The sequence below is a fragment of the Canis lupus genome, chromosome 5 (assembly GCF_003254725.2).
Source record: "Canis lupus dingo isolate Sandy chromosome 5, ASM325472v2, whole genome shotgun sequence".
In the NCBI taxonomy this organism is placed as follows: domain Eukaryota; kingdom Metazoa; phylum Chordata; class Mammalia; order Carnivora; family Canidae; genus Canis; species Canis lupus.
This window is the reverse complement of record NC_064247.1, coordinates 47881645-47897231: the sequence shown is the minus strand read 5'-3', so window position 1 is coordinate 47897231 and position 15587 is coordinate 47881645. Positions and strand designations below refer to the sequence as shown.

The 15587-nt window shown below is 49.7% G+C and overlaps 1 protein-coding gene across 4 annotated transcripts in view; it reads right to left on the bottom strand.

Annotated features, from left to right (window-relative positions):
- Positions 1–15587, bottom strand: part of KANK4 (KN motif and ankyrin repeat domains 4) — a 68025-nt gene extending 52438 nt beyond the window's left edge. For 2 of the 4 annotated variants that reach the window (XM_049110347.1, XM_049110345.1), the window contains exon 1: positions 15435–15585. The gene's annotated coding sequence lies outside the window, so the exon portion shown is untranslated. Of the gene's footprint in view, positions 1–15434 lie in introns of all 4 variants that reach the window. The other 2 variants (XR_007410816.1, XM_049110349.1) reach the window with 2 other exon arrangements.

Here is a 15587-nt window from a genome sequence, read left to right as displayed (position 1 = left end):
AGTAAGCAGAACCAGGAAACAGATTCACGGACCGTAAGAGCTAGATAGGCTCTTGTAATTAACTGCTCCAACTCTCTGATTGTGCATGCAGATGGGGAGACTAAGACCCAGAGAAAGGAAAACATACACCTTATCTGAAGATATGTTCACAACCCTACTTCTAGGCTCTTGCATTTCACAGCAGGGACGTGGGCTCCGTCAAGCTTTCAAGTGGTAGCCCCAAGGGTCAAGGAACAGACTCTGAAATAAACCAGCGATGAGCCTGGGTAATAGCAGGGTAATTAGAACACCAACACATGAATAGTATAGCCACAGAAGAACATGCTTATCAATACGCGGTATTCAGCTTCCAGTGCTTACTCAGTACTTACAGCATAGGCTGATACTAGAACTGCTAAAGGCAGGAGAGCATAAAGATTAAGAATGTGGACTTGGGGGGCATCTGGGTGGCTCAGTCGGTTAACCATCTGCCTCTGACTCAAGTCATGATCCCAGGGTCCTGGGATGGAACTCCGTATTGGGCACCCTGCTCAGCAGGGAGTCTGCTTCTCCTTCTCCCTCTGCCCCTCCCCACCCCACTTGTGCTCTCTCTCCTTTTCTCTCTCTCTCTCTCAAATAAATAAATAAATCTTTTTTAAAAAGAAGAAGAAGAATGTGGATTTGTAGGAAGGTGGGTCCAAGTACGAATCCCAGCTCTGCCACTTACCAGTTGTGTTTAGCAAGTTCCCTAAGCCCCCTCCCCCAGACATGGTGTCCATGCATGTGTAAAACAGGAAAAACACAATTTCCTCTTTACTGGGTTATACAGATTCCTTGGAATGAAGTATATAAAACGTCTAGCACAGTGGCTGCAGTGGGAATTGAAAGGGGATAAGAAAAAAAGAAGAAAGAAAGAAAGAAAGAAAGAAAGAAAGAAAGAAAGAAAGAAGAAAGAAAGAAAGAAAGAAAGAAAGAAAGAAAGAAAGAAAGAAAGAAAGAAAGAAAGAAAGAAAGATGAAAACAGCAGGACTTGGAATTCATTGGTTATCCACCCTTTGTTTGCTGAACACTTCCTCCACTCAGGCACTGGATCAGGGAGGAGGGGGTGGTGCTGGCAGCCCTGGCATATCAAACCTATGTAACCAGAGTACTGGGGACAAGGGGAGTTAGGAAGATCAGGAGGGAAAAGAGATTTGGGCATAGGGGGATGGATGTTTGTCCTTGGGCATGCTGAGTGCCTGCCTAAGGGTCCACCCACAGAGAGGGATTCACCCAGAGAGTATGGCCCAGCAGATAGTGGAAAAGGTGGACCCAAGGCACGGGACAGACCCAAAGATTTGGAGGTGCAGATTCATGGGAGTCCTGGGGGACAGGCAGCAAGGGTGAGCAGAGGAGGAGCATAAGAAGAAAGTCACGTGTGGGGAGCCGGTAGGGAAGAAAAACCAGGGTGGCTCGTGGCCCAGAAATCCAAAGTGGGTAAATCTTGAGGAAACCAGTGAGCCTGGGCTCAGTTTCAGAGGACAAGGGAAGATGCCAGGGGTTGACAAGATGGTAGAAGCAGCAGGTGGGGCGACTCTTCGCTGCTTCGGTGGAATTCCAGAGAGAAATGGGCAGCAGCTCAAAAGAGGGGTAAGATGAGCTCTGAGGAAGGGGAGCATGTCTGCAGGCCAAGGGGGAGAAGCCAGGAAGAGGAATGGACAGAGATGCGAGAAAGAGAAGGTGTGTAAGAGCCGACACATACTCCAGGCATTGCTCAAACAGGCAGCAGAATTGAATTCCTTCTTCCCCACAAACAGAGCAGCAGGGCGATTTTATTAGTCATATTATATTGTGCAATGAGGAAAGTAGGCCCAGAGAGGCTAAGTAACTCACCCAAGTTAGCAGCGGGCGGAGCTGAGAGGAGCCAAAAGCTTGGGCTCAGGAGTCCACAGCCAGTTTGAGGGAGAGTGTTTCTGCAGGTGGGAGGGGAAGGTTTTTAAGGCAGGGCTCCAGCAAGGGAGAGGAGAGCAAAGATGAAGAGGAAGAGAAATGATGAGGTGGGGGTGAGAGTTCAAGCCACATGACCTCCACCTTCCCAGTAAAGCAGGGAACAGACCAAGTACCAAGAGAGAGTACCTACGAATGGATTTGGAGCCAGAAGACAGGAGATGGGCCAAGTTACAACCATCACTGAGGAGACTGGATGAGAGGCAACATGAGGGAGGCCAAGTAGCAGCAGAGGTCAAAGGACATGGATTTAAAATGAATCCATCAGTCCCAAGGCAGCTTCAAAAGAATGGGACAGTAAAGTTTTAATCTAGGGTTGGGGTTTACACAAGCAAAAGGTGTGAAGGGGAGACTATAGGGAGGAAGGGAGGACAGGGCAAGGGTGTAAGTCTAGAGCCAGAAGGGGAAGGAGAGAAGCGAAAAAGGAGAAGTAGGTAGCAGGAAGGGGATGTCTCCAAAGACAAGGTGTGAATCCCCCCCTTGTACTGCGAAGAGCTGACTCTCCCACCCCCCCACCCGCCCTGGGCAAGAGGGCACCCCCACGAAGGACAGGCAAAGGTCACAGCAGCTTCCCTATCAGACATACCTTCCAATCCACATACCTGGCTTCAAGAATTTTCCTGCAGCTGAATAAATAAAAGTGAGTCCAGAGAAAATGTCCTAAACAAAACCTGAATGTATCTGTTAGTGAACTGCTTGAGATTTTAATGTAACTCAGCACTGAAAAAAGAATGTTAAATTCCACCGTGAAAAGTTGTAATTGATGCCACCCCCGCCCCAGTTCCAGTCTAAGAATGGAAGATGTAATCAGAGTGTGCATTTTCTCGGTGGTGCAGTGGGCTCTGTGTCACCCAGCATCCAAGAAGCTGTGCCGAGCACAATTTGCATTGCATTTAACCCTCATCTTAATCTGTGAAGGAAGGAATCGTTGTTCCCATTTTATAGAGGAGCAAACTGAGGCTCAGGGGGGCACAGTGGAGATTCAAAACAAGCTCTTTCTATCTGGCAGTGTTTTCCATCACAGACTCTCTTTATATAGGCATAGAGGTGATGTAATGACCTTCAATATTCGAGACGGAGCATTAGGAGAAAAACAGTGGAATAGTATGTAAAACCCCATTTAAAAAAATTCTATCCAGCTATATATACACACATATGAGCCTATACACACATTAGGATGGAGCCTAATGTGGGCCTCCATCCCAGGACCCTGGGATCATGACTTGAGCTAAAGGCAGATGCTTAACTGACTGAGCCACCCAGGTGCCCCATTTTTTAAAGTAGGTTCCAGCCCAACATGGGGCTTGAACTCACAACCCTGAGATCAAGAGTCGGATGCCCTCCCGAGTGACCCAGCCAGGCACCCCCTTAATCACCAAATCTTAACAGTTCAGAGTTTTCTCCTTTATATATTTCTATATTATTGTAAATGTTTTCCACTCACTGGCATGATTTTTAAACTAATTTTAAATAAAAAATTTCCCAATAGAGTTTATTGAACCTTTCAAATTGCAAAGACCACCCACCTACCCACACACACACTGTAAAAATTATTTTAAAAATGGAAAAAAGTTCTCTTTTCCATTAGTTTATCAATTTAAAAGAACACAAATTTCGGGACACCTGGGTGGCTCAGCGGTTGAGCACCTGCCTTCAGCCCAGGGTGTGATCCTGCAGTCCCGGGATCGAGTCCCACGTCGGGATCCCTGCATGGAGCCTGCTTCTCCCTCTGCCTATGTTTCTGTCTCTCTTTCTGTCTCTCTCATGAATAAATAAATAAATAAATAAAATCTTTTAAAAAGCAAACACAAATTTCATCTTGTCCTTCAAAAGTCCAATTTTTTTAAGCTTAAAATGTTAATAAAATAAGGTGGTAACATCTTACAATACAACAAATACCTTACTTGTCCTTGGCAAGTTTCGGTACTTCCAGCAAAGACAGCAGATGCCATGGCTGAGTGAAGTGGTCAAAATGACTCACCTCAGGGCCCCAACATCTCCCTCTCTTCAGGTGACTGCTCCCATCCTTCTCTTCTGAGAGTTTCCTTCCCAAGCCATCATGCACCAAGCATCCTGTTGTCCCCACCTAACCACGACTCCATAATTAAAATTTTCTCAAGTAGTAAAGTTCATTCCATCATCTGATTAAGGAATTACAAAGTTAATGGTTTAGAATTTTCTTTCTCTACCCTTATAATTAATTAGCGCTTCAGTAGGAGCTTTCTGAACACACTGTATGAATTTGAGAGTGAGCTGAATGGTGGAAAGACCAGGCAAACTGGTTGACCAGTGGGATATCAACCTCTAACTCTGGACAGCCATGATCACCTGAATGGCCACCACTCACTTTCTGGGCAGGTCTTGCCTTGTGGATATTAATTCGGGTCCAGTGTTGCCAAACCTGACTTTTTCCAAAAGAAGCCAGAATGTGGATTCATGTAAAATCTGATTTTTAAATGTTGACTTAAATCTTCTTTGTGTAAACACTGTGGAGGTCAAATAAAAGCCACATGTAAACCCAGCACTGCTCGCCTGCCCACCAAGTTAGGCGCCGACCTCATCTCAGCCCACCACCCTTCCAGGCTGGTCACCAGCTCCTCTGCCCCTCACCCTGCGCCTCTGTGCCTGGGCTCACACCATACCAACCTCTGAGATGCCCTTTCCTGTCTTCTCTTCCAGAGTCCAGTCCCATCCCGAGGATCTGCTGAAATGGTACCAACTCTTCCTAATCCTAAATATTAATCTCAGTTAATATTGCCCAGCCTCCAAGGCTTTCTAACAAACACTACTTTCCTTCCATTGCATTTCCACTGATTTTGGGACTCCTCACATTCTGTCTCTCATTGCCGTTATTTCCGCATGTTTGAGTCTTTCTGGTAGATCATAAATTGGTAAAAAGGAAGGATGTGTTCACATGTGTGCCTGCTATGACTTTGGTGATGTTATCCTCATTTCATAGGAGGGAAAACCAAAAGCTCAGTGAGTAAGTGGTCATCCTGAGCTTTCTGCATATACTGTCACTCTGCCCATTTTCTACACCATCTTCTACACCTCCCTCTGCTCCTGCTATCCAGAATCCTCCTCCTTCCTTCTCCATCTGGTAACTCCTACTCAACCCGCAAGACAGTTTTACCTACCAGCATCTTCTCCTCTCCACACACTAGACAGGGCTGGTCCCCCTCCCCACACTCCTGTGCTCCCCTAGCACCTTGTAAGAACATCTGTCAGATGCATTCATCAAACTGTAATTAGCTATCTGATTCTTTATTTCCTCTGTTGTGCTGTAAGCTCCCTGCCTCACACAGTCCCTGGCCCAGGATAAGTGACAGTCAGTGCTTATTAGATGGCAGGAAGGAAGGGAGGGAAGGAATGAGGGAGGGAGGGAGGAAGGGAGGGGTGGGAAGGAGGAAAGGATAGTAATAGCCCACAGGCAATCAACAAATGTGAGGTATAATCAACCACATGGTTCCTAGCCCCACTTCTGGGCTGGAATTGATGCTGGCTTCTTTGTAGGCCAAAAGCAGAGGTACATGGGAAGGCTCCAGTTGTACCTCCTTCACCCGCCCTCCCCACCAGAGTGGCAGCTTGCTGCTGGGTTTCAAGGCCTTAGGAACCAGTATTCACCTCTGCTCTTTGCTCCTGGTCTCCAGCCCTAGGGAAAGTGATTTTCTGCATCAGTTAGACTCCTCTGCTTTGGAAGGACAACATCAGTTATGATGAGGACGATGGGATGAGCCTTCCCCAGAGGCTGGCAGGAGAGCACACTGGTGAGGCTCACAGCAGGCTAGTGCAAAGAGAAGGGCAGACCACGATGCTCACTGCCCAGAGCAGACAAGGGAGAGGGGAGGATCCTCTTTCTGAGAACCCTAGAAGTGAGGCTCTCTGCTCTGGGGACTGCTAGAAAACTCCTGTGACACTGCCCCTCAACCCTACCCCTCTCTTCATTCACAGGCCAGAAGGCTGGGCCAGGATGCTCCTGCTCTTGGATCCTCTCCCAGACCTAGGCTGAACTGGTCTGCTCACCACCACTCCACCAAAGTCATGTGAATAAGTGATGGAAGGAGGCCAAGGATGCCATTCCTCCAGGGAGTTCAGAGAGAACCTCTGAACAGGCCTGGAAGGCCAAAGATCTGGGGAAAGATCACAGGATCCATCCTCCTCCAGAGCCCAGAAAGTCTTCCCAGGTCCCCTCTGACCCAGACTCCACGTTCAAATAGCTGGGATGGAGGAGCAGGGTCCCCCCTGCATCCCCCTTCTCCTGCCTCTTTGTCGTCCATCTCTGGTGAGCCACCCAGAATCTCTCCCAACCCCCAGGTGATTCCAGTCCCCACCTCTAGACTAACTCAGAATACCAGGCTCTCACTGACAGCTCCGGCAGGCCCGGCCTCCACAGGTACTTCATCAGCTCAATAAATTCTCAATGAACCAGTAAGACAGGATCTCTTACCCTATTTTAGAGACAAGAAAATAAAGTTCAAAACCATTTTATAATTAGAGATGAAAAAAAAATCTTAAAAGGAGACCACACTACTTAAATAAACAAAATACTTTAAAGGAAACACACACACAAAAATTAATAAGAACCAGAACTTGAGCGAGAGAACTGACCGAATAACTTCCTGCCATAGAAAGAAAGAAAAAAATAAGCTAATTTTATTATTTATTTTGTATTTATTTATTGTATGTATTTATTATGTGCCCATTCTCACTTCATACTTGGGGTAACCCTAAGATGCAATCTCTTATTATCCCCATTTTACAGATAAAAACCTGAGGGACAGGGAGGCAGTAGGACTTAGCGTAAAGCCCAGGGCCGCAGCAGGGAGCTCACAGGTTCCCCTTCGGGGTAACATGTTAGCATTTTAACAATAGCTCTCTAGAGAAGACAAGTCATCCAAAGGAATGACTCCAATGCTAGGAATTTCAGGCCTCAATTCTCCCAGTGGGCTGAATTCTCTGGGCAGGAGACTTTGGCACCACCAGGCTTCACCCGAAGGCGGCCACCCACAGGCCTGGCTGACACAGGGCTCCATTCAGCAGCTGGCAAAGCCGAGGACTTGGGGGTAGAATGAGAGAGATTAGGTCAGAGAAGGCCAGCCTGAGGCAGGCACAAGAGTGGGGCAAGTAAGCAACTGCAGAAGAATGTAATTTCAGGTGCTCTGCAAACGTCCCCTCACCCCGAAATATCAGCCTGCTTGACAGTGTGGGAGAGAGACACTTTCAGTGTTAGTGTCAGGACCGGGGGGTGAGCTAGTACAAGAGGCCTGGGTTCTCACCCCAGCTCACACCCTGTGCCACCAGGGCATGACACCTGCCCTCGCTGGTCCACATCTGTAAGACTAGAGGGGTAGTCTAGGTAACCAGTGAGGTGTCGCAGAGACATGGACCTCAGCAGGTGCCAAGAATGGTCCTGAAAAGAGAATCGAAGGACACAGTTCATCTGCTTTGATCAAAGTTCTCCTGAGAAGGACTCCAGGCCAGGTGCTCCACTGAGCTCTGGGATGGGGAAAGGAAGCTTATTGCCCAAGGGGACAGCCTCCTAAGTAGCACTCATGAAATCTCCCCTGGAGGCCAGAGCTGACTGCTACAAGGAGTGATGCTGGCTGCCCACAGGCCAGGTTTGAGGGGTTCAGGCAAGCCCTCCTAGAGGAGCCTAGGAGATAGACACCATCACCTGGTATAAACAGAGGTTGGAGACACCCAACTGGAAAGAACTATCCAACATGGCACTGAAGCACTAAAGAGAATGCATGCAAATTTAAGAAGGAAGCATCACAGGACATCTGGGTGGCTCATCGGTTGAGCGTCTGCCTTCAGCTCAGAGCGTGATCATGGTCCAGGGATCGAGTCCTGCATCGGGCTCCCCGCAGGGAGCCTGCTTCTCCCTCTGCCTATGTCTCTGCCTCTCTCTGTGTCTCTCAAGAATAAATAAAATCTAAAAAAAAAAAAAAAAAAAAAACAAGGAAGCATCATTACCTCCATCTAACAGATACCGACTGAGGCTCGGCGTCTCGGCGTGGTCTTGGCCAGGCAGCAGAGCCGGTGGGAGAACCCGATTCTGCTTGGCCTTATAGCCTTCGCTCTCTATTTTTATCCTTCCCTCACTAATGTAGCCTGTGCACCTGTGAGAGGAGTAAAGGTAGAGAGGGGAAAGGGAGGAGGTGTAAGAACAGGCAAAAGGCTGGAGAGAAGGATGGAGAAGCCAGGGATGGATAGTAAGCACTTTCTTACTAAAATAAAATGGCAGCCACAGTTTGAGAAAACCCAAACAGATGCTTCTGTGTTTGTGGATAGTGGTTTTTAAGAGCACTGGGTTCTGGAATCAGCCAAATCTGGTCTGAGCTCCTGGCTCCACCACTTAATCCCTCTGTGACCTACAGCAAGTACTTATCCTCTTAGAGCCTCACTTTATTCCCCCAATACAATGGGAATACTACTAGTCACACCTTATTGGGCAGTTGGTAAAGACTGAATAACTGCTATATTGAAAGGGCTTGGCATAGATCTGGCACATGTTAAGCATTCAATAAACGAGAGCAAAAAAACCCAACCACTATTTTAATGTGCTCCAGAGGGCTCTCCTCTCTCCAGGCTTCCTCCTCAAAATCAACATCTGGCCAGTCCCCCCCACATCCTCACTGACTCCCTCCTTCCTTCTGTCTGCTTCCTTTGCATTCCCTCCATTTCAGAGCCCACTTCAAAGCCTCTTCTCCCAGTCTCCTCCTTCTTCCTAGGATTCCAGCTTGCATTTGATCAAGTGATTCATCAATTAGTCTTAGCTATACAAGCTCCTTAACCTCTCAGGAACACAATTGTCCATTTTGTGGTTGTTTCAACGGACTGGTTTGCATGGGATGGACCAAGCAATGCATGTAGGGGCTGGTGGGTTTGCGGGCTGATAGGAATCACCTAACCACTTTCCCATGTGTGCCTGCAATTTGTAAATTAACCTCTGGATATACATCAAAACCTTCTACCCAAACTACAAATTATGTGCTCTTGCAAATTTGCCAAACTATTAAATGAAATTTACTACTGCTCAAGAATGTCTTGTGCTAATTAGACAGAGATAGATGAGTATATGAAAGATTAGGGTGAGGGAGGGTGGGAAAGTAGGAGCTATAGCTTACTGACTTCCTGTTAGAGGGTCTTAACCCTTTTTGTGCCACGTACCCCTTTAGCAGACTGATGAAGCCAATGGACCCTTTCTTAGAATATTTTCAAATATATAAAATAAAATGCATAGCTTGACTACAAAGAAAGCCAATTATATTGAAATATAATTATTAAAATTTTTCAAAATGAATGCATAATATAGTAATATGCATTCTTTCTTAATGCATTAAATTCCAAGCTTTAGCACCAGCCGTAATTTCAAAGCTGCAGTGGGTATAAACCATAGTTCAAGGTATCTGCAGCAGCTAAAATGTGATATGAAAAGATTTGTGATTTCTACTGTGACAACCTCCCAGATACTACAAATACACTATGTTTTATTGCCTACATTCATAGTCAAAGAAAAATGCTAAATGAAGATGCTATTTTCTTCTCCCAACCATGATCACAACCTGAATTCTACACACAAGCTGGGGTTAACTTGGGCTGTTAACCCCAAGTTAAGAATCTCTGTGAGGGCCTTACAATTCAGTCAGTATTTGTGCTGAGCATATCGCAGGGGTTCCAGCCCACCTTCATCTCCTTCTCGAGGAATCTCCACCCACAGCCCTTCCTGCCACAAAAGGTCCCGTTCTGTACACATGACCCCCCTCTGCCCTCCTCTCCCATCTGATCGGCCCAGGGAGGATGCGTGCCCCAGCAGCAACCCATGCCCAGGCTGGCCAGGGACCAGCCAAGACCTGGCCTGGAGTGAGAGAGAGTCTCAGGGTCCAGAGAACTGAGCTCAAACAGGATCCTCTCTGGAACTGGTACTGAGTGACAAAGGAGAGGTTCCTGCCATAGTAGGCTGAGGGAGGTGGGGGGAGGCGGGCAAGTGCAGACCTGAGCCCCCCCCACCAGCATCAGCTGCACAGACAGCATAACCTCGAACTCAGAACCTCCTCCACCCTGCCTTGAGGCCTGCCTCCACCCTTTCAGGCCTGTTCTTAACTATCACCACTGCATTTTACAGCTGTTCCCCCTCTTCATTACAATCAGCTTTAGGGAGTCTCTGTTTCCTCTATCAGAAGAGCCTTAAGTCAGCATGAACAGTAGCATTTTACAGATGAGAGGGCTGAAGTTCAGTAAAAGCCCAGGCAGTTGCTCAGGCTCACAGGGCTAGCCCAAGGTGAAGCCATTTCCCCTCCCTTCCCCTCCTCCCCTTCTTCCTGAGGCGCAGAGGGGTGCTGGCCTTGATTGCATATTTATTTACAATCATACAGATGATACACGAAAACAGTCTCTTAGGAAACGCAAACATTTCTGATGCAATGTCCCTCCTCCCCACTCACTCAGTATCGGGCCTCCTAAGGGTAGGCCCTGACCTACGTGCAATCAGCCACCACCCAAGTTGACATTCCGCATCTTTTTAGGAGGATGGCAGCGCCAGCCGAGGCAGAAGGGAGTGGGATGGTGAGGAACCCACGAGAAGCACAGCACCTGGAAACCCTCAGCCTGGCCGCCTGGTACCCTGCTATGAAAATCAAAATCCATTTCACGGGGAGCCGGCATCTCTGGCTTCTGGGCAAAAACCAGCCTGTGGAGGAGAATCGGCACCGAAGGCTGCTCTTCATCTTGGCATGGGGCAAGTTTTCCCCAGCGCCATATCGTGTGCCCCCCACTTGTCACTTGATGTCAGAGCAACACACTAGAAATACATACCAACGGAGACAACAAAGGATGCTTCCACACAAAGCGGGAAAAGCCACAGCCACATTAAAAATATAAGTATAGCCAGCCAATACGTTCTATTTACTTTGGGGGGAAAAATAACAGAGAGGGGAGCAGATGGGAACTCATGTTTTCTCCCACAATGCCCGTGTCCCCAGAAAGCTGTGTGCGGGGCAGGGCCCAGGCCCCAGGGGCCAGGGGCCAGACGGGACAGTGAGACATTACTTTTGAAAATATGTCTCTTTCCCTTGGAGAAGGAGCATTCAGCCAGCTTCCCAGACACCACCAATCTATAACTGCCTGCATATCACATTAACCACCTACTTGAAGTCTTGGGGCAGCATCCATTTTATCCTGGAAACTGAGACAGGCCTATTTTTAGCAGGAGGGGCCCTCTTCTTTCCTTTAATCCTACTCTGAAGCATTATCCACGTAGACTGGGAACTGTTCACAGAAGGCCTACCTTAGCCTAAACCTTGGGTGCCGAGACACAGAGAGGTTAGGGGTCTAGCGTGAACCACACAGCTGGCTGGCGGGAGATCTAGGCTCCCATCCCAGTATGTCCTTGCCTCTAAGCCCACTGACCACTACGGAACAGCACAAAGCGGTTGACCGTCTGATATCCTGAGAGACAGTTCAGTCGATCTCAGTTTTCTCATTGATTCATTCCATGCCCTAGGAAAGTTGCTTAACCTCTCTGAGCCCCATTTTCCTCATGTGTACACCTGGGGTAATGACTGTCGCTATCGTGAGTGAGGATTACTGAGAGGATTACAGGTGCCAGGGCTTACACACATGCACGCTATTATTATTATAGTGTATCGCTCCCGTTTCTTACGTTGGAAGTGAGTGGATCTGTCATCTGAGAGGTGATCACTGTATCTACCCAGCTGCCCAGGGATGGGCAGGACAAGATTGCTATCGAGCCTATTTTACAGTTAAGAAAAGTCATTCTTCCTCCGAGATGACATAACTTGCATAAGAACGGGGTTTTGGAAGTGAGCACATTCTCAGCATTAAGAAGCCCTAACTAGGGGATCCCTGGGTGGCTCAGCGGTTTGGCGCCTGCCTTTGGCCTCGGTGTGGTCCTGGAGTCCCGGGATCGAGTCCCGCATCAGGCTCCCTGCATGGAGCCTGCTTCTCCCTCTGCCTGTGCTTCTGCCTCCTCTCTCTGTGTGTGTGTCTCGAATAAATAAATAAAAATCTTAAAAAAAAAAAAAAAAAAGAAGCCCTAACTATCCTCCCTACCATACATACCTCCCAAGGTTTGGGTTGAATTAGAATGAGTTGCTTCTTCCTTGCCCCTTGCGGAGCAGAATCTCTTTGCATCCCTGGCTCACACTCTGTGATCCTTCCTTATAAACTGGAATCAGCACAGTGCCTGGTACAAAGCAGAGACTCTGTGCAGTTTTGATGAGTTGAGTAAGTGAATTAGTGAATGAATGAATGAAGATCCTGATCCACAGAGCAGAACATACCGAATAACCTGAAGGAGGTGTTTTGTTGCAGGAAGCAGGCAGGGAAGAGTTCCAAGGGTAGGAAGCAAGAACCTCATTCTCTTCATCCATTCCCAGAGCCTGTTCTATAGGCAAAAAGCCTTTGACAAGACCAAGAGCTGGGCCCCCACTCTCAATGATCCCCTCCAGAGTTTTGCCAAACGTGGCCCACACGACTCAATCCAGGGCCCAGAAGATAACTGTGAAGCACACGTGCCCTCCTCCAGCTAAAAGAGATGTAATAATATTGCAGGCAAGGGGCAGCAAACAGGCCAGGGAGATGGCCCATCCGTCTTCCTAATTGTCAACTCTGCCCATAATAAGATTTTTTTCCCTGTCACACCTTAGGCTGCTACTGAACTGAAGCAAAACCAAAATATCCATCTTCCAGTCATGAGCAGTGGCCCTCACAAAGTGCCAGGGATGAAAGGAGGCTACTTGGCTTGGAGAAGTGGAGAAAACTGGAAGGTGCCCCGGAGTCAGGAGCTGGGGGTTGGGAGATGGTGTCAGTGGGGGTTATTGGGGAGGCAGTAGGGGGTACTGGGGGGAGGACAGCATGCTGTTAACCAGCTGGAGGTGCTTAGACAGTCACTGCATCTCACTGGGCCGCTGCTTCCTATAAAACTTAAAGTCCAAAGTTCTGGAAATGGGGTCAGTGGGTGATGGGAGGGCTGTGAATCATGTGATACTATATACAAGATATTTTATGTTACATGCACTTGGAGGAAAGGATGGTAGCCATAATTTTCATCAGAATCACCAAGATATGTGTAACACTCCCTCCTCTCCCTAAAAAGTCAAGAAATATCATCCTAGACCATTTTCATCCAATAAGCATAACATATCCTGCTCTGTGCTAGGTACTTGAGACACAAATATGACAGGAGGAAAAAAATATATAGCAGGAGAGTCCTGCTTTTGTGATGCTCAGTGAAGTTTATGCTCCCTGTGACAAAAGCAGGTCCAGGGAACTCAGAGAACAGACTCTGGTCAGGAAAAGCCTTCCGGGATGGCCCTGGCCCTGGTAGTGGTGGTGGCAGCAGCAGCGACGGCAGAAACCTTAGGTGTCATGCTGAAGTTGGAAGCTGGGTATGCGTTCACTGGGTGAATAAGTCCGAAGAGTATTTTAGACAAAGGATAGCATGTACAAAGACAATGTGATCTCCAGGAACTGCCTGAAGTATAACCAGGAGTAAAACACAGAGGGGGCTCCTGGGGGTTGGGTAGTCCGGATATAGGGGAGTGGGAGAACCCAAAACAGGGCTAGAAAGACAGTAGGGCCCAGATTAGCAAATGCCATATAAGCCATCCCAAAGAATTTTTTTATTATGGTCAATGAGTTCATTCTAGCTTTAAAAGTCTTAAGATGAGCCCCCACCCCCCACCCCCACATGAATCTCCCTAACTGTTGGGCAGAGGCCTTGGTTAGTTGTGAGCACAGTGGGCAATAGAGGACAATTGGAAGAAAGAACTGCTGCCCCTTGGCACCCTGAGAGGGTACGGGCTGTCTACCAAAGTGCTGGTACTAAATGCACGTGTGCCGGTGACGCCGGCATCTGCTTGACAGTCCCTCTGTCTACCTCTCCCAGCCAGGGGCATGTCAACTGCTCATTATCATGGCTGATTGGCCCAGGCAAGGGGATGACATTTGGGCCCGTCGCCTCAGAGTCCTCTCACATACTGTTCCTCTGGATTAGAAGGCTCCTTCCGTCCTCTTCAACTGATTTGACTCCTACCAGCCTTCCAACAGAGCGACCCCTGTACTTATCACAGAAGCTCGTAGTACCTCATCCTTTCCTTTCAAAGAGGTCAGCACTGCCTGGAATTCTCAACCTGAGTGATTTGATCCATGTTGGTCTTGGCTCGCGGACTGCAAGTTCCATGCGGCCAGACAGTGCCTGTTTTCTTCATTTCTGTATCCCACTACCTTGCCTGGTGCCTGCAGGGAGCAAGTACTTGTTCATGGACCCTGAGCCATCCCCCTTTCTCAGTGTCCTTTCACATTCCCCAGAACTCACACTATGTATGGTCCAGTGAGTGGAGCTTTGGACATGGGCACGAGGACTAGACTTGAAAAGGTCCTATCGGGATGGACTCTGCTGCTACTGCAAGTGTAGCTCTGTGTTCTTCTATGTCATGCCTTGAAAGGTTCTAAAGAACCCACATTTGGTTTTACCTGCGCAGGCTTTGTGTTTAATTCAGAACGCTCTCTCCCCACCCTCAACCTGGTCATTGGCTGCATCTGACCCTCCTCTGACCCTATTCGTTCAATAGGACTTTGCCAGGCTTCAGGGGGTCATCCTCAGGAAGGGGGGACCCTCCTTCTCCTTCTCCTGGAAAATGCCTCTTCCTGGCCCTCCAGGCCGGCACCGGAGGTCTCTCGAGAGCTGCCACCGCTGGTTCCTGCCGCCCTGGTAGATGCTCAGGGCAAGCGCTAATTTAGACCTGGTGTAGGGGCCCCCCCGGGCTCCACTTTCCAACTCTCAGGCTAAGTAATAACTGGCCGCCCCGCAGGGACAAAGTACTTGGGGGTCAAAGGCTTGACCTTAAGGGAGAGATGAGGAGGAGGGAATCCCACCCAGCGGCACGCAGGCTCCCCAGGGCGGCCCCCCCGCCTCCGCCCAAGGTCGTGACCCAACGCGAGCTCTGGAAAGTTCAGCCAGGAGCCGAGGGATACCGGGGGGTACACCCTGGGGAGCGGCTTTGGCGGAAAAGGCAGCGGACGGACGGGGAGCTGGATTCCAGGTCGTCCCGGGAGCTGGTGCAGGGCGCCCAGTCCCGCAATCTGCATCCCGGACCGCAGCGCCCCGCCGGGAAGCGCCGGGCGGGGGCTGCACCACCCGAGCCGCAAGGACGGCGCGGCCTCCCCCTCCCCAGCCGTCTCCGCCCTCGCGGGCACTGGGGCTCGGGGAGCCGCTCGGGGCGCAGGGGGAGCGGCGCCCACCCTTGGGCAGCCCTCCCCGCGCAGTCGCGGACCCCACGCAGGGGTCCAGCCGGGTCGGCCCAGGCTGCCGCAGCCTCGCTCTCCAGGGGAGCTGGGGACGCGGCGCGGGGCGGGGGCGAGGCGGCCGGGCGGCGGCGGCGCGGGGCGGGTGCTGGCACGCCCCCCTCCACGCGGGCGCGGGCCGGGGTCCCCGAGCGCCTTACCTGGGCGCGCCGCAGGAGTCGGGAGGGAGGCGGCGGGCGGTGCCTGGGGCCGGCTACACCCGGGCTTGGGGGCGCACGCAGCCTCCGGTGCACGGTCCCCGCGCGGGGCGCGCACCCCCGGGCTGGCGCACTCCGGGGGCCCGGGGCGCGCAC